Genomic DNA, 19,712 nt, shown 5'->3' with positions numbered 1-19,712 from the left:
CAAGGAGGCCTGTGGTGCCTAAATCGGCCGCTGGGCAGACGTCCCCACATTCTAACAAAACATGCTCCATCATTTCCGTAGCTTTACCGCAACAAGCACATGCTTCTTCTTCCTTCTTATACCTCGCTTTATAGGTGCGTGTCCTAAGGCATAACGATCTTGCTTCGAAAAGTAATGAGCCTCCCTTTGAGTTATGAAAAATTGTTTCTTTCCTGATTTCGTTTCTCCCCCTGAAGTAGTTACTCATGGCAGGTTTCTTTGCCATTGCCGCCACCCATGAGATTACTTCAGCCTTTCTGGCTTTCCGCTTGACATTCTTTGTTGCTATGTTGCCCACCCTACAGGCCGCATACATGTTGGTAAGTTTCTAGTTCTTTTCCTTGACTGTGAATCAATATTTTTTTCCTGTACAGACACCTCAACTCTCCTAGACATTTACTTTCTTTCATATTTCCCAGTCGTTCTTCATAATCAATTTTACTGCGAGCTTCCCTCACTTCAAAAGTAGTAAGGAAAAAACTAAGAGAAACTAGTAAGGAAAAAAAAAATCCGCAGCTATTTTACCCTGTGAAAGGGGATGTACAGCGAAGCTGTTGCCGACGTTAGTCGAGTATCACCACCCGAACTTATGTTAGGCGACGTTAGACAAGCACCAGCGCCACAAGCGACGTACGTCACACGCGCACCTACGTGTCGCGGAGGTGCAGCATATATTCTCATTCTTCTAGGCCCTCCGCCAAGCGCAAGTGCCTAATTGCACGCATTGACTTTCTTTTTTCAAAGTAAATTGCGTCTGCAAATTATCAGAGTACGACTTACACACATGGTACAGACATGATAGCTTCGCGGTGTAGTTCGAATATACGAGAAAATATGATTCTGTTACACGGAAACTTAAAGACAAGGCCCTTTTCCAGCTGCCGTTTGATGTCTGTCTGAGTGGCCGCTAGGTGGCGATATTGTTTTTGGGTGAGCATAGAGCTCACGAAAAATGCCGACCAACTAGAAGGTATCAGCTTCCCTGTAAAAACATGCTTGCGGAGAATCTTCCTAATGATTCTTCTGCGTAAGTGCCACGGTTGTCGCACAGACGAAGCATTTTTTGAGCGAACGCATTGAGATCGCTTCTGTTTCCAGCCGAGCAAGTCAAGCAAGTAAGCCTAGCATTCAGCAAGCCTGTCAATTTACCCTCAGTTTAGGCAAGACCATTTATCATTTGGCCTTTATTATCCTACTTAGATTTTATCAAAAAGAGTATGCGGTGTTGCGGCACTGTGTTTAGCTCCTTGAACGAGCGCTACGATCTACTATGTAAGTGCATCTGATGACGTGCTGCCGCTTTTTCTTTTCGCGGTCACAATCATGGTGCACCAGATCAGTTCACCTCTCCTCTGTATTTTTATTTTCAAGCCTCTCAGTTAACCTGAAATCCTGTTTTTAGCGGCATCAGATGTATCAAGTAAGCATTTAATCAAATCTTAGCGTGAACTTGTTACAATGGTTACAAGGGTTCTGCAAGTGTCTATACTGATATATAGGCCAGAGTGGTACATAATAAATAAAATTTGTCCGCTTTAGATGTTTAATTAGGTGCAGTTTACAGAAATGTGATTTAATTTTTAATTTCTGAGTTGTAAAATTTATAGTTTCGTTTTCGGAAATATAGCAATTTTCAACAACCTTTCTTAAAACGTCGACAGTTTAAATTGAGAATATGCTTCAGGCAGTCACTAGATTTTAACTTTTCATTTAAAGAGAACAAAGCTCATCACATTCGGCGCAGTGGTTGCCGAGAAAAAAAAATTTCTCCGTTCGCATGTATTTAGAGAGGAGACCCCCAGCTAAAGCTTCCTCTTAAGACCTTAATTTAGTGGCGCTGCGTTCCTACTCTTCACTATTTTATGATTTACTGATTACATTTGCTGACGGTGCAGCCATTGCGTACGCTTCTAGTACAGTGGCTGCTAGGCGTCACTGTCACGTGACCACCAGTAACACAACATGACGATGCTCGACACGTCGAACGCGAGATTAAGCGCCACAGTGATTGGGTCGTTGTTATCTGTCTCTTTTGCATAGCAACCTTTTCGAGTACAGATATAGTACACTGGTATCAGGATCGACAAGCGCACACCTTTAAGAGGCATAGGACATTAAGAGAAAAGTGATTTGAGCTGTGCCAGTAAATTACCTTTCCACAATGCCAAAAGAACTACTTTTACCGGGAGGGTTAAAACACGTTGACGGGCTAGTTGGTTAGAATCCATGATAGAGTGTATACGCGCGACTGAACGAGGACGTAGATAGAAACAGATACACAGAGACAGCGCTTCACTTTCAATTATAGATTTTATTTTCGCACACACATATATATATATATACATATATATATATATATATATATATATATATATATATATATATATATATATAACGTACGAGCGGAAACAAACGCGACAGGAAAAAAATATTCAGTGGTGCATATCGATGAACCGTACACGTGTGCAAGGCATAGTGAAGACACATACTGCAATGGTTACAAATATAAACCGAGGAACTGTCTCTCCTTTTCAGATAGCGACACTGATGGCTTGCTCAAGCACATTTCTTGCACCTTTCCCGCTAGGAGACACGCGGAAAACCGGAAAAAATGCAAAAACGAAAGACGGGGCTTTGCACCGCCTTAAAATTCCTCACCAGCTAGCCGTGGTGTCGTGGATTATGACGCCATTCGCTGAGGCCTAGTTCAGATTTTGATCAGTAAACATTCACTACATTCAGTTGTAAAAGAACGAAATACTGAATTTGGGAAGCTTCAAGAACTTTTACATGATCTCTAGTGGCCAGAAATGCAAGAAAGTAATTTGCAGTCCTTGACGTCACGATGACGTACTAGGCCTGGAGTTCCGGCGCGAAATTCAAAAATGAGACTTTGACCGTCATTTCCTCGTCTGCGTTGACTTCGTAATGCGAAGTCAACGCCTGTGCGGTTTTTCAAGAACACTTTATCAATCTAAACTGGTTCAGTGTTTCTTTTTAATGTCCGTTTAATGAAGGATGACTTCGGCATCAGCAAGGCGAGAGTTACAAGTAACATCGCGAAAGATGGCCGGTGACTTGTCCCACAATATGCTAGCGCAATAAATAACAAAAAGAAACAAATGCAAAAGTGAAAGTGAGTGTATAACATCGGGGCAAGAGATGAGCTGGGAGAAAAGGTGATATGGAAAGGTCAGACACCAAAAAGAAAAAAGAAAGAACTATGAATACGAAACCAAAGCACACGTCTTTGAAATGCACCAAGACTAAATTATCGTCAGAGGCCACGAAATTGCGAAACGTATCCTGGAATGAGGGCGGTCAGCTGCTGGGAAAAACCATGAGTGAATATAGTACGGCTTTCGTCCGCCGCCATTCAGCGTGTGCATACAGGGCGGCAGGAATTGAACGGTCAGTGCTACGCGCTACGTTGAAGCATGTGTACGTTCCTTGTCGTCACCAACCGCGCCTCAGGGTCGGTAAACTCCGGTAGACGAGTAGCGGATGTAAACCACGCCGTGCTATTTTCCCACCCCACCTTCTTTCTGCTAAAACATAGGCGGCGCCAAGTCAGTCAGCGTGAATTGTGGCCGGCACTACGGCATTAAAAATACAGAAAGAAACAAGCCCGAGGGCCAGGCGGATCTTACGCACTCGCGCGCACACACCTCGTTATCCGCACCGAGTAAATGACCCCCAATACGTGCAGAATGTGCCGACGCAAGGCAGCACCTCCACTAATCCCCGAGCAGTGGTTCAATTCTGTGCACTGTGGGAGATTTCAACGGCTGTGTTTTCTGTCAGTTCAGGTATCATAGTCGTTTCTGCAACGCCAATGCAAGCTATTTTCAGAAAGTGCAACCGGTCTTGTGGGAATCGTGCTGTACAGACATTTCTGCAGTACGCGGAATAGAGATGTTTTGTGTGAAGCTTCGCAACGGAGCTCTCTTGGGAAGGCCTCGTTTCCTGAAGCATCCATTTCTTGCGCGTCGGCTCTTCCAAGTGGTGTTTCTGCAGCGCAGTTTCAAGAGTTCTTGCAGCGTACAGTTCTTGCAAAGATTATTTTGGCTATTTTCGACCACAAGCAGTTACCGATATAGCCATTTCATGCGTTTCCTTATCGTGCCTGATTTTCAGAGAGTCTATACGTGAGATTCATGGCGACCAGACCACGACCCGGACAGCGACGTAAATGGCGAAAAGCTCCGGGAAAAATAAAATACAGTATGAAAGCTTAGAGTAAACAAAGTCTAGTGCACCAAAGTCTAGATGAAAGCACCTAGAATTTGATATGTACAACCCCAGCATTATGTACAATGATCTGGAGACGCAGAGCTTCAATGCACCATCCTGCAGGATGCGTTAACGCGCAAAACGAATAGTATCTAGTAGTTTCTTCAACCTCGCTGCACGGAAATTATGATCAGTCAGAGCTTAGACAAGCCCTCCTCTTCGCGAAGCCATAGGCGATACCTATCGGGGCATTCTTTTAACGGGTCGCGGGAGTGGTCAAGAGGAGAGAGGGCGGCAGCTCGGACAGGCGACGCAGGGCGAAAGCAAGTGCAACGCCGTCGTACGCCCTCCGGCGTCGAAACAAAAACCACCCCAAGAGTGCAAAAACGAAGCAAGGAAGCACCAAACGAATGCGAGAAAAAAGAAAAAGCAAAACGCGTAATGCTGGAGAAGCGTGCATCTCTCGGATCGCTCGCGAGCCGTCCTCTCCTTGTGGGTCGGCCTTTTCTTTTTTCTTTATTTCTCGAAGCGGTCGTGGAGGAGCTGCAGCTATAAGGGCGGTGCACTTATTAGTCGGCCTCCGAAGTCCACTAGCGGACCTTCCTCTTTCATTTCATGTTCGCCGCGCAGAAACGCTTCACCTCGCAGGTTCCGAAGCAGCGGCACGCACGCACACCGAAAGAGCGACGGCCATTTTATAGCGCAGCACCGCCGCCGCCGACGGCTCGGCTCTTGGCCCGGCTCGCGTTGGCTTCGTGCACTGCAATGGCACGACGAGCGTGCCTCCCGTTGGAGGACTGCGAAGGTGCGGTGGAGGAAGCGGAGGAGGCCTTGTTTACTGCGCACGCGGGAGACTTTAGGGCATGGTTCAGGGTGTTCACGCTTTGGCCACTGCCGCCGCCGCCGCCGTCGCCGCCGCCAAGATGAGTGGTTCACGGGCGCAGGAGATTAATCAAGGAGCGAAACGGGAAGGCGGAGGTGACGCGGAGCGCGCGTTTGCCTCCCTGTTAATGGCGTGTCGGCGCCCTGCGCGCCATGATCGGTCGGTCGGTAGGTCGCGGCCAACATCGGAGCTTGCGGAGTCTGCGGCGGAGCCATCGCGCGAGTTCGTGAATCAGTTTTGGGCCAGCCGGCGGTATCAGACGGAGGTCGATCGAAGCGAGAGAGAAAGCGGGGTCTATTCATTGTGGGTTTTGCTTTTCGTAATCTGTCTGCCTCCGCCGGTCCGGTAAGCGCAAACTGCGTGAGCGATGTCAATTATACCTGAAGCACGGAACCTTGTGAAGTACACGTGTGTACTGTGCGAAATTCGAAGGAGGCTGATCTTAATCTGTCGTCTCTGGCCTGTTGAGGAGCGGAACGTGACGGGTGGTGCCATGTTAGGCGGATCGTGATCGTGTGGGGAAAACACTGCGAGTTGGCGTAGTCGATGCTATAGGCGCTGATTTTCGGTGTGCGGTGCGACTGACTGGTGGCTTGCAGGTAGGTTCACACTTACTATAAGGGTGAATTTCGGCGAAAGTGGCGATCGTGATCGCGATCGGCGCTTCCAAAGGCAATGAACACTGGCCTGGTGCATAGCCGAAGGGACTCGGATATTAGTATGTTGGGTAGGCAAGTTTTGCCATGATATGGCCCCTCGAGCGAACTTATGTTACAATCACGTTTGGTGGTTAAGGTTTTCTAGGAGAAGAAGAATAGTGTGCGATCGCTTAGCGTCTGAAATAAAGCTGAAAGAAAACGATAGCAGAGATTTAATCTCATGATGTGCCGAGTACACGTGACAACTGCGCTGTAAAAAATAGATGAGAAAGAAAACACTAAAATATTTACGCCCGTAAACTGAAAAAGGGCGTAAATGTGTCTATAACTCACCCACTTAGGGTGTCAGTTATATAAATCACACCCCAAGGGTGTGAGTTATAGTCCCATTTACGCCCTCTTTCACTTTTAAGAGTCAAATTTATTTTACAGTGGTGCACGGAAAAAAACCCCGAAAATTTCCTGTTTGCTACAGAATGTTCTACATTGAACGACCCACATCATAATATGCAATCTTGCTGCGAAATTTGAACAACAACAGAGAAACGCGATAAACGAAACATCTGTTTCTTTTTTACTCATAACGCTTTTAAGAAAAGAATGAAAGTGCCCCTGCTCTATAGCAATAGGTATGCAAACCGCAACCGTCTAGCATTTCAAACACTCCAAGAGCAAGGGTGGGGCCAAGGGGGTGTTCAGTGCTTCTCCGATATTAAACTGCATTCACGAGGATACTCTAAGCGCGAATTGGTGGATCTTTTGTAGCATGAGCCCACATGGACCATCCCACCGGTCGATCGCGGTGGCTGGTTCATTTAAGAGCAAAGGTAAAGACACACGAGCCAGAAGTTCTCTTTGGGTGTAAGTGCACCTTTCTTAAAGCATAGAACACTCGTCGTTAATCGTGCGGCACTCCGGTAGAGATTACGTGATTGATCGTAAGCGCTTTGTCAATAAAGAAGACAAGGTGCTATGAGATAGGCCGCAAAGCGCCGCATTCCAAATGGAAGGGTGGAAAGAAAGCTGCTAACAACGTGGGGAAAAATTTGCCGAAAGCCGAAGGACAGAAGACTGCAGGACAATGGGTAGGGAAAGACACACTGCTCGCACAATAAACAAGAAGAAGAAGACGGAGAGGAAAAGGCAGAAAGTCCGGGCAGAAGAGATCGAATACCAGCAGTTCGAAGGGGGCTCAACGTTCGCAGCGGCCATCGATGACCCGAGACGTTTTTAGTGGCTCCGAGATTGTCAATAAAGACATCCGACGCCGATAGCGCGCCGTCCGGAGACAGGAGAAGACCGCTGCCGCTGCAACGAGGGGGTCGCACGTCAAAGGAAGGAATTCCCGGGTAACCGCATCGAGGACATCCTTCAGTTGCGAGCCGCCGCACTGGACGGGGTGCATGGACCTCGGGCGTCAAGCATCCCGGCTCCCCGAGGAATGCGCGGTAGCAGGTTGTGGAGTGGCCGAGGGCCCGTTGGGTCCTCTCTGCCTCCGTGCTCAGCCCGTGGAATGCGCCTACCTGCATTTAATGTGCGCTCCGTTGATTGGACGGATCCGCTTAATGCGGACGCCTGGCCCCGAATTGCGGACACGTCTGCGGCGGTGGCACGTACAAGGCAGGCAGAGAAGCTCGTACCGATTGGTTTCGCGAGAGCTGGGTGCTTCGATAAATGCCAATAAGTTTGATAGCCCTGTGGCCACTGCGCTGTCGTTATGTACGTTAGCCAGCGTTTCATTTTGATTGATTCGCTTTTATTTGTGCGTGTTGTGTGTAGTTCTCATCTCATCGTGTTGCCAATCCCGAAATTATAGGGGCAATGTTGAGCGAGAAGGAGACGACAGCACAGATTACAAGCAAATTCAGGTGTATGATACAAATGCAGTTAGGCACATAATACATTGCACAGAGCATGTAACCGGTGGTCTAACATAATAACTGAACGGGTGTCAAAGGAAGGGAAGAATATTCTATGGTAGCAATGATGTAGGTGGTATGGTGGGATTAAGTAATTAGCAGGTCTATAGAGTAAAGTCGGTGGACTGAATACATATGAACTATTCAAGATTGGTGGAAAAGTGCCTTCGCTTTAAAGTGAACAGGAAATTATTATGGTTGTGATGGTGTCGGTCTTCATAAGTACGGGTAAATATTCAGCGGCGCCATGTTTCTGCTCTACATATACTTGTAGGAATATTAGACGGACTTGTGCAACGATTGCTACCAGTTACTGATGGCCATTGAAGTAAACAATGCATAGGTCGAAACTAGTTCAGCCAAGAATTCTTTTTTTACGAACAGTCACCTGAACGGGGCGAGTTATCACACTGAATGGCTAACGCCAGTAAGAAGCTCGAGCATCTAATTAAGCTTTTGTGTAACCATATTGGCTGTTAAGACGATGTGGACTGATGGCTTTCTGCCGCTGAGAACACAACAATTGTTATTGAATTTAAAAATATCAGCACGACGCTTTCTCGTGAGTGGCGCGTATAATATAGCTCACACTGCCAGGAAGCGCGCTGCTTTTACAGCTACCGAAGCGATCAACTAAGCCTGTACTGCCGTCGTACGTGTGCAGCGGCTTGCGAGTCTGAGCACTGGAATGGCCCAGAGAGGACGCGGGGTGACCTGCTGCGCCTGTGCTGCGAAAGCTTCGGCATGATAGCATCGGTGATCGCGCGGGAGGTCCGAAAGAAGGCGCCGGCCGTGGCGGCCATCGGATATTCAGGCGCCAGTTCGCTTTGCCCGGCGTGCTTATTTCTCTCAAGCGGCGTGTGCAAAATTTACGTGCAATGACACCAAGCGTCGGCTTGCTTTGCCCGCACAGCTTATCTATCTAACTTCCCCCAGGCAAAGCAGCGAAAGCAGTCGCCCTAAGTCGTCGCATTCTCTAGCATAAGGAGAACATGAAGTGCCACTGCCGTAATGATTATGTAGACTTTGTTAGAAATGATTTGCCAAATGGGATGTCCCATTTCCTTGTGCAGGGAGACAGCTGGAGGGAGACAAGCTGCTGGGACGTGGCGGTTGTTTGTAGGTGAGTGTGAATCGTTCGATGAAAGCGTGACTCCCCATGGGACTACGCGCGTGCCGGATGATCTTTCGTTGCCACTGGCAACGCAAACTTCCTTAGTGCACGTAGTAAATATGAGGAACACAAAACGGATTTGCGATTCCTTAATGCAATTCGTTGTCTCAAGACATGGTAATTATTGGAATTATTAACATATCGATTCATACCTGAGCAGACGAACCTTTGTCGAACACTCGATAATGCAAACTTTCGCGGTGTGTGTGTATGAGGCAGATTGTGAACAGCGTGCACTGGTGTGGTCCCGGTGTGTGAATAACGCCAACAAGGAAGGCTAAGCGACTGCAGCTTGTGACATTAGCATTCTCGCCTGACCAGACCAAAGGAAAATCTGGGTCTAGACAACGGGAACTAAATGTGGACGTGGACAGGATTGAGAAAAAGCTCCCGTATGCAGTTTCGAAACGCATGTCGTCTCATGGAAACTTGGCTACTTGCTGGCCTGGAATACTCATGTCTGACTGCACGAACTTTTCCCAAAATCTATATGAAGGAAATTGAATGGTGCATTAGCTTGTGAGCAAAAACTTCGCGCACTCCCGCGATACATATACCGCTTCATTGGGGTTGTTGTGCACAATTATGGGGGCCATCTCTGTTTGTGTGTAATGAGACAAACGTATGTAAAACCTTCGGTACAAAAGCTTACTTTATAGCCGTGTGTAGACAAAAACAGATTTCGAGCAAGAAGCATGTTTTGAAGCGTGTTTAACTGCACCAGTTGTTGAGTAACTACAATTAGTGGCATCTATAGTTATGACTTAGCGGCGGAACTTGCATACGTTTGAGAATTGCGGGCAGGTAATCCTTATGCCGTTACGAGAGTTCAAATATTGCAGAACTTGAGAAGTGACAGCAGTTATTGACCATTTTCATTCATGCCTTACCGGACGGATTTGCATAGAGCCTTTCATAATGCAAACTCACGGACAAGGCTGATTGTGAGTAAGGCGTTAAAGTTCGGCTTCGAAACCGAACAACTCATCCCATCAAAACTTCTCTAGAGAGCGAAAGACAGTGATATTTTTATTCGTACTTTGGCAAACGCGTGAACTATCTTTCTCCGCTGAATGTGGTGTTCTTTAGCCTCTGGTAAACTCTCCGGATGCGTAGAAAATAGAATGATTTGTTGAGTAACTGACGAACATGCGAACTAGAGAGAGAGAGAGAAGGGGAGAAGGAAAGGCAGGGAGGTTAACCAGACTGAGTCCAGTTTGCTACCCAACACGTGGGGAGGGGAATAGGAAGTGAAAGAGAGAGAAAGAAAACATGAGTCTATACCGCACTTTCACATGCACTAAGTTAGGTGTAGGACGTCTATAGTCTGGTACTCAAGTCTGTTGCCTTCAGGCAGTGAATAAGCGCTCGAACTGCTTTCTAGGCTAATGAACTGTGAGGCCAGGCTCCCAAGATCTTTGCTTCTGTAAATGGCCTGTCACCCAGTGTATTCAAGGCACACTGGAGAGTCTTACGTTCGTTATCAAAACGAGAACAAAGGCACAGAAGATGACTGATTGTCTCTTCACACTTGCACTTAGCGCACATTTGTGAGTCCGTCATTCCAATACGGCAGCTGTAGGAGTTGGTGAATGCTACTCCTACCCATAGCCGACACAGCAGTGTTGCGTCACGTCGTGAAAGCTTTCCTGGTAATTTAACTTTTAGTGATGGGTCGAGGCAATATAAACGACACTTAGAGATCTGTGGTGAATGCCAGTAACTTATTGTGATGGTACGAGTGAGACGGCAAACTTCGTCGGTTCTACAGTAAGCATATTAACTTTAGTTCCATAAAAACGCGACCGCTCCTAAAACAGCCACAGCACAACGAGGCCATATAATGGTCTTTGTTTCATATTACACTTTGTAAGTCTGTGTTTTCTCTGAGTGTTGTATTTTCTATGTGGTGTTACCACGCTCAAACCGTTGTGTGTGTTATATATGCTACTTCTCGAAAAGCAGTTTTCTATAGTGCTCTGCCGTACTGGGTCAAGCCCAAAATAAAATTAGATTTTACACTGCTGATCAGCTTTTCTAGAATGGCATCAATAGTTCGTGTCCGTCTGAATGCAACATCAAGTGGGAGAAAAATTGGGTACGGAAGCTCGGCTTTGCTATTAAAAATGAAGTTTTTTAAATGTCCAAATAATACTGTGGAGCTGGTATGGCACTTTCCCACGTAATTTTACTCATTGGGGATTAGAGTTGCTGTCATCATAAAGCACATTCCGGCATAGCGCGACGTGCGATTCGCTACCGCGACGTGCATCCCTGGTGGTTTGCATACGCATGCGTAGGATTTTTCAAGCGTTTCAAGATGGCACCTTCGGCTTGCGTTTCACTATAGCGTATCACTTACAGCGCTATGAAGAAACACACTAATTAGAGAGTTTCAGGTTAGGGGTCGCAAGGAGCTCCCAAACGTTGGGTGTACGCAAACCGCCGGGCGTACAAAACAACCCAGAGTAAGCACAACGGAACTATAAAGCCCACAATAGAGTTCGCTCCCCCAACGCTTGGTTGCGGCTTGCGTCTACCCCTAATCTTAAAATCTGTATTATCGTCTAACTACTACTGCACATCTGGTCAATCTCTCACTTGGTCTTAACGGCACACACGTTGTTGGTCCTAGTTTTTTCTTTTTTTTTAATAGGGAGCATTAAAATTGCAAGAGCAAGGCTAATGGCCCGGTCTATATACTTCGCTATTGTGCTGTTTCTGTTTAAGTGTTTTGCACGTCCCACTTGGTTCATGACAGATCGACCTGCTCATGCCCTTTCAACACCTTCACCGGTTCCTTGCCCCCCCCCCCCCCCCTCACCCACCCTTGGCATATGTGAACACAAACAGTGAAGTCGTGCTCACGCGATAAACAAATCACGTTTTCGACAGTCGCGTGATTCCGAAGCGAAGAAATTCTCACCTCATCTGGACCTTACCAGAGCGCAGGCCACCGTCCTTCGCCTGCTTCAGAGAGAGAGAGAGAGAAAAACTTTATTTGGTTCCTTCAAGGAATTAGCGTCTCGAGGTCTCCGTTGTCTTCTTGGGCGCCGGCGACTTGGAGCCTCTTCCGGCAAGGGTGGGCCCCTATTCCAGGGCTCCACTGAACCTAGCTACCTCACTAGCGTGCTGCACTAAGGCCCTTTGGGCCGTGAGCTCGCCGCTGGTAAGCCGACTCTCCCATTGCTCCGCACTCGGGTTATTGTGTTGGTGGAATGATTGATTGTGTTTACATTCACATGTGACATGATATAGTGTGGATGTGGCCCCGCACCATGGGCAGGTGTCTCTGTATTGTGTTGGGTACATTTTGTTTAGGATGTATAAATTTGGAAAGGAGTTTGTCTGCAATCTTCGCCAACTCGTTGCTTCCTCCTTCGTTAGAGCTTTGTGCGGTGGGAGATATTTGGCTCTCGTCCCTATGTATAAGTTTAAGATTTCTGTGTATCCTCCTTCACAAGCTTGTGGGTGATACTCCGGGGCGTGCGACTGCTCTGCTCGGAACGTAGTCTCTCGAGCTAGGCTGTCTGCCCTTTCGTTACCCTCTATGTCTGCGTGGGCCGGAATCCAGATTAACTTGTGCGTAACGTTCCTCTCGGCGAAGTTGGCTCCGCCAAGAATTCTGAGGGCGGCTTTGCTAATCCTGCCCCTCGTGTAATTTCTGCACGCTTCCTTCGAGTCTGTTAAGATGTTTAGAGGCCTGCCTGTTCTATATCCTTCTACTGCCGCCAGCGCCACGGCAATTTCTTTGGCCTCCGCCCTGCCGGCTGCCTTTGCCTTCACACATGTGATCAGATTCCCGTCGCCGTCCACCACCACCGCCGTGGCCGTGCGCTTCCCTTCTGGCGGGTACGTGGTAGTATCCATGTATACCGTGTTGTCTAGTAGCGCTAGTGTCTTTCCCACGTATTCGGCTCGCGCCTGCCTTCTGCTCTCGTGGAGGTTGGCGTCCATGTTCTTAGGTACTGGCCTAACGCTTATTGTTTTTCTTAAGCAGTCGGGCACGTCTGCGTATCTATCTACGTGTCCGCTCGTGTCCCGTCTCTGCCTAGTCAGGAGCGCTCTCCCTGCAGGGGTGCTTTTGAGTCTGGCTTTTTGCGTTTCGAGCAGGGCTTCCGCCAGTTCGCTGAAAGTGTTGCTGATGCCCAGTTGGAGCAGTTTTTCGTTTGACGTGTTTTTTGGCAGATGGAGAGCCGTCTTGTATGCTTTCCTGAGTATCGTGTCCGCCTGTTCCCTTTCTCCTTTGGTCATGGCGTGGTACAGTAGCGAGTAGATGACTCGGCTGACGACCAGGCTGCCGACGAGTTTGAGTGTGTCTTCCTCTTTCATGCCGTATCTTTTTTGGGAGACCCTGTTGATCATCCGGCCCACCTCCTCCGTCACTTTGCTCAGCAGGCTGATGGTGTGGCTGAATTTTCTGCTGCCATGTAGCCACATGCCCAGGATTCTGATCATGTTTTTTTTTCGGGATGTTTTGACCGTCAGGCGGTACTTCCAGTGTTGCTTGTGTGGGGTGTCTACCTACTCTCAGTAGTTCGGATTTTTCAGTGGAGCATACCAGTCCCCTCTCTCTGGTGTACTTTTCGAAACAGCGCGCAGCCTCTTGTAGCTTCTCTTGTTTTTTCTCCCAGTGAACCTTGCGTGACCCAAACCGTGACGTCGTCCGCGTACATCGCGTGTTGGATGCCCTGGATCTCGCCGAGTCGTTTTGCCAGGCCGATCATCGCTACATTAAATAGCATGGGCGACATTACGGAGCCTTGGGGTGTGCCAGCTTCAGACAAATTTTCTTCTCAGCCCACATAGACTGGCGATTATAACCAATGGGGAATTTAACCCCATATGTCAAACTCGTAACCTGAACGAATTGGCAACACAGGACCACTTTCTCTGGGGATGTAGCGATTCACCTCCCCCCAAAACGCTGTTGCCAGTCCCCTCTGATATTACCTGGGAGGCCCTACTTAAGACTGCCACAGAGCTCGAGGAACAACTGAAAATTGTCACATGGGCCGAAGGAGTCGCTCCCAACAGGGGCCACCCTGAGATCCCGCCGTGATTTTTAAAAAATAAAGATTTTGTTACCACCAGCCCTGTTGACAGCCCGTCCTCCTGTCTCGAATAGGAATGACAGGTACATCTCTGCACCACCTGTCCGTGCGCTCGCGGAAATCATCGTAATTGAATCATTCATTAACGCGAACAGTAGAAACCGCAGAACCGTGCCCCTCCGTCTATCACCGCGTTCTGTTCGGCTGTACCGCGTTTCACTGTGGGAACTACAGCCGCATTCTGAGACATTTTTCGGCGCGTGCCATCAAGTGTGGAATTCTGAACGCGCAGCTTATCAACAAATCCCCGAAGCTAGGCAACATTGCGCTTGGTCGATACTTTGAAAAGAGACACGTTTCTATATGAACGCTGTGTAGAGGTGGCGTTTCTTTCTGTCACTGAACGGTTCCAGTGCGCCAGCTTTGATTGGGACAGTGTTTCTGCGTATAGAAATTGTTGTTCCCGATCCATAACCAGCACTTAAATATAAAACAGAGAGTTCTCTCGGAATGCGCCAAATTAACTCACACAGGGCCCACACAACCACTTCCTTCGCCGATCACGTGTGAGGTTAAAAAAAACAGCTAAGCATGCTTCCCCAGAGCGACGCGGCAATCGATAGGCAACTCACGGCACCGCCAATATACGCTGGTTCAGAGAATCTGTCTCTTGCACTCTCTCGCTCTCTTTCTCTCTCTTTCCTTGTGTGACCTCGTGCCGCAAGGCGAGAAGAAGCAAAGAGAGTAATGCAAGTTTTCTTCGCCAGTTCGCGCTGCGGAAGGCAAACGCGTACGTGTATTTACGACGCCGCAGAGCTGTTACCGGCCGGCCCAGCCAGTGACGTCACGGTAATCCGGTTCCTTTCTTGTTTTCTGGCCGTTTTGCTCCTATCGGTTCTTTGGAGAGGGGCTGCTCGTGCCTTCCAAGTCCAGCCGCCACAGCGACTTGGCCTCGGCCAAGGTCGATTCATTAAAGTCCCGTCGAGACCGGCCGCCGCATGAAGCAGGAGTGTATCTGTATATACACATACTACAGAGGGCATTTGAGACGCTTCGCTGGCCGAATCGTCACAACACGGGCGCGGTTCCCACGCATCAGGGTGGTGTGATGACTGGGAAATTTAAGTGACATCAGGTTCACATGAGAGGAGAGTGTTCGGTGAATGAAAAGGTAGTCGCGTGGAGATTAGTAATCACGTGAATCCCGCGAGCAGTTTTTGTCGCACCTGCAACGTACCAGCAACGTCTGTTTATGTACAAAATGCATCCATATAAGTTACCCTCAATATCGCGGCAGACACAAAATGTCAGGCTTATCTCCGTGACATGCAGGAAATGATCAAAGCATATATGCTCGATAATATTTCTTCGCGATTTGAAGCAATGGTTACGTTATCCGGTCCTCAAATGTCCTGCAAATATTTTAGAAGTTTTGGAAGCATCAGAAAACTTTTTTGGGGGGAATCATATTCATCGGGGCTTTATAAATTAGAAGCAAAAATCATATTGCAATTCTCTTAATTTTTTTATTGAAGTGAATATTAGGAGAGGTTGGCGCCTTTATGGTGGCACCGGCTACTCCTTGTCACTTGGCAAAGGAAACAAATTTGCGTAAAAAGGGAGAATAGCGACACGAAATATGGCACTCAGTAGAACACTGGATGAGTAAAAAATGTGTACCTGATAAAATCTATGGCAAACGAAATGTACATATTAGACGCGACTCAAATAGAGAAGGCTAATGGTTAGTTTGTAAGACGCATTCAAAACTCACGTACGAGAAGTAAACTAGGCATTGCAAGCAAAAATAGAATCCTTAGGCTAAGTTAAAATTAAAAACTGTAAATTAACTCCGCGGAACTGGTGCAGTCCAGAAAATTCGTTCCAAGTGGATGCACCTTGCCAACTCACTAGCTATCATTCGTAGATTTAAATATGTGTCGTAAGATAATTAAATAAAAGGTTTGTTAGGGCGAATTATATATTAATTATATATGTAGGCATTTTGATTTCTCGTAAAAGTAATGCCCGCCTCATCGAGTAATTTAGATGAAGGGTTAGAATTGCGTTATCTGCCACAGGCAAATATTTTTTTTTTAATTTAGGACCTACTAAAAATACACCCGGCAATATAATGTTTGCTCTTATGAATCTGAAAGCACACAGTGCCTTCTTCATGAGCGTTTAATTGAAGAACGCATATTATTCAACGACATTTTAATATATATTTTTTAATTTGATACATTTGTCCTCCACCATTTCATGGGCAGCTGATTACGTGTTACGATATGCTCCGGCTTAAATATTGTGAAATTCTTACCGATAAAGTAGTGCCATAGAGTGCACCTCGGTTCTGCGTAATATAGCAGTACCTGACTACTGTTGCGTACTTCAGGGTAGCGTATCGTACTGCTCCCGAGTTTTAACGACGCCTGCCTATTGAAGCTCGACCGACGTTACTAGTGGGGTAGCGTGGCGTTGTCGGCGGGCTGCAGGCATCCGGTAGACCATGGCGACCAAGCGAGGACGAGACGATTTCTTGTGCGAAACTTGCACGGTTTATTCAAAGGTTGATGAAAGATGGTGAGAAGAGAATGAAGTGATCAAAAGTATATTTCGGAGCCCCTTAAGCAGGCTCTCTACAATCGTGGGAGGGATCTTGCTTCCGTCGACGTCACGTGACCGGCACAGAAAGCATGCTGAAAGGAGGAGGACTCTTGCTTCCGTCGACTTAACGTGACCGGTACAGAAAGCCTGCTGCAAAGAGGAGGCGGTCCCGCCTCCTGGAATTATAGACACTTGTTCGTCTCTTTTGCGCGTTGCTGGTTCGTGGAAGTTCTCCTGTAGACTTTGGCCGTTCGAGGAAAGGGTCCCTCTAAAATCGCATGCACGCACACACAACACGCGCACACACAACACGCGCGCACACACACACACACACACACACACGCACACACACACACAAAAGAGGCCTGTAAACACTGCGGGGCTTCCGCCAGACCGGCAGACACTCGAAATGGTCATGGCGAATTAGGAAGTCACGCTTCATTTCGACGAGGCAAGGTGTGTGAAGGTCAGGTGAGAGAAATTTCTTTCTGCACGTGGTGCGGGACGCCAACCGTAGCAGGAGCAGTCACGCCTCATTTCGACGAGGCATGGTGAGAGAAGGTCGGGTGAAATCCCTTTCTGCACGTGGTGCCAGACGCCAACCCTAACACTACATAAAAGCTGTATGTAAATGCTGTCTCATAGTTATAGCTCTATAAAGCCCACTGACATCTACACGACTTTGAAAGGCTTCTATGATTTTCTTAAATTTTCTATATTTAGACTGCCCATTACTTTTGTTGTACTGAGTATGGGTCCCCATATTCGGTCAGTACTCCATACCCTTTTAATGACGACACGTGTAAATACCCCAAAATTAGGTAAGTTTTCTCTTTAAATGCACAAAACAAATCAAGAATAAGCATAATAAATGAAAAAATATATTTGTGGAAATTTTTTGCAGCAGTAGGAGGGAAACACAGGCCGAAAACCGAAAGTGGGCTTCAGCCCAAGCCACCTCAGGCTTCATTTGGAATTTTTATGGACAACTCTCTCCGTATGCAAACCGTAGGTGTACATTTCGCTTGCTTTACATCGCGTGTGATAACGCCACTGCAGCCTGATATCTCGCAACTGAGCTGTCTTTGACCGTGTTCTCAAAATAAAGCGAGTGGCGTGCCGAACTTCGTCCTCGTGCTGTGCTCCTTCTCTAAACTGACAGATGATGTTTGCTACCTGCCATTCAGTTTTGGCCGAAGGTATCTGCACGGAAACTTCGTACTCAATACCAAAACTCAACAAGAAAAATAATTCTGGTATATTGTTCATAATTGTAATTATCCCCATTTTTACCAAGAATAAACTTATTATGGTTCTGATTGTGAAAGAGAAAATAGGTGCTACTGTGATTCAGTGGGGACTTATGTATCGTACTTCTCTGTAAGCGTCTCATTGGTCTTCCCTAGACAAGCATCATACTACGATCACTTTACTCCTCGTGAGATCGGTGAGTCGGCGTTAAATGGAATCGCATGCATCGCATTTAGTTGCATAGCATATGTACAACAGCATCTCTTCACATCGATTCCAACGTTTCTGTTGATCTGCATAATTGTTTTATCTATATGCTGGCGGTCTGACGATATACGCGCACCATTTCTTTTGATGTGACAGCTTTCTATTAGCTACTTCGCCAAATTTGGATGGACGTCGAGCCATCTCGCACAATACAAACCGGGAGGATAGTCAAGTTGAGGCACTAGGTGTGCGCTGAATGCTGTCTTGCCGAGCAGACTGCAAGGGCTACTGGTAAGTGCTGGAATAGACAACTTGCTGCTGGCTGTTGTCTGGCCTAGTGAAAAACTTGCGTCGTTGGGCATGTGCCCGAACAAACGACTTCAGCACTTCATATGTGACATTGGCCCGTGCCAGTTATTGAATAATCAGACAGAATGAATGTTCCAAAATGACACCGCTGCTACGTGTCATAAGGGGATCATAAACTGAGCGTAAGCGACCGACACTACAACAGCGATGGGATTCCAGGAACACTCCGCTGTTAAGTTCGCAAGATGGACGGATTTCTATTCTTGTGGCAGCTTCGAGATTGCACTGTGAACTTCCAAAACTGCGAAATAGAGACATCTGAATAAATAATAAATCAAAATGCGCATTCAACTTGCCCAGGACCTTCAACCTTGCCATTGAGTGCTGCCGCTTGATGGATAGCCGTTACAACAAAAATGCAAGCAGGATAGCAGGTATAGTGGGTGTATGTACGGAGTGTTGACTGGGTTGCTGTGATTACAGCACATATACTGTGCCGTGGTATCATTTGACATTGTGTTTGGCATCATGATTGCCACTTTCTGTGCTTGCTTGGCATGTTCCCAAAAGATTTCGTGATTCAAGGATGGTTGGGGATATGCAGCAGAAACACAAATGCTGACTTTTACTCTGCTCTTCGATGGTTCCTGCCGCATTTTTTAATACAGGTAGCATTTTTGGCATTGTGAGATCAGTTTTATTTAAGGCTAGCTAACCAAAAACGTATGGGCCGCTTCCGAAGATAGTGCAGTCTAAAAATGAGGACTTAAGCGCCTTCACGGTGTCTCTTCAATACAAAAAGCCCCTGAAAGTTATTTGGTGCTGAGCTAAATCGAAACCGCGTTAGGTTCGTAGAACCACACTCACCCTTGGGGACATTTTGGGAGTCGAGCTCTGTCTTCGGTGAGTGTATACGTGACTTCACGCGCTCTATAAAACAAAGGAGCCTCATGTTGAGTCTTATGTACACTCTGGCTTGGTTCTTGCGTCGACTTCATCTCGCTTTACGGTGCCGTTAGGCGCCGAATAAGTACGATACATTTACATTACAATGCTATATTCGTATACTTCGGTAGGCATCGTAGACCAGCTCTTCCAGATTTCTTTTGTCTTTTTGTAGAGGTCACGAGCACCCTACATTTTTAGTACAGATATCTTTATGATATTTTAGTGTAAAAATTTTATAATTATTTTTAAATTATGCGAACAAATATGAGCCGATTCAAATCGGTTTCAAGAGCTTTTTTTTCTCCTCTAGCATTGGACCGGAACTGGACCATTTTCGCTTAACCGGAATGAAAACTGGAACGAAAAATGTTTCGGTCTTACACTTTGATTGTGAGGTCTCGTGCCGGGCCTCAATAGTTCCTGGACAAC

Source organism: Dermacentor variabilis, chromosome 11 (assembly GCF_050947875.1).
Source record: "Dermacentor variabilis isolate Ectoservices chromosome 11, ASM5094787v1, whole genome shotgun sequence".
Classification (NCBI taxonomy): Eukaryota; Metazoa; Arthropoda; class Arachnida; order Ixodida; family Ixodidae; genus Dermacentor; species Dermacentor variabilis.
Note: the sequence above shows the minus strand (reverse complement) of the source record.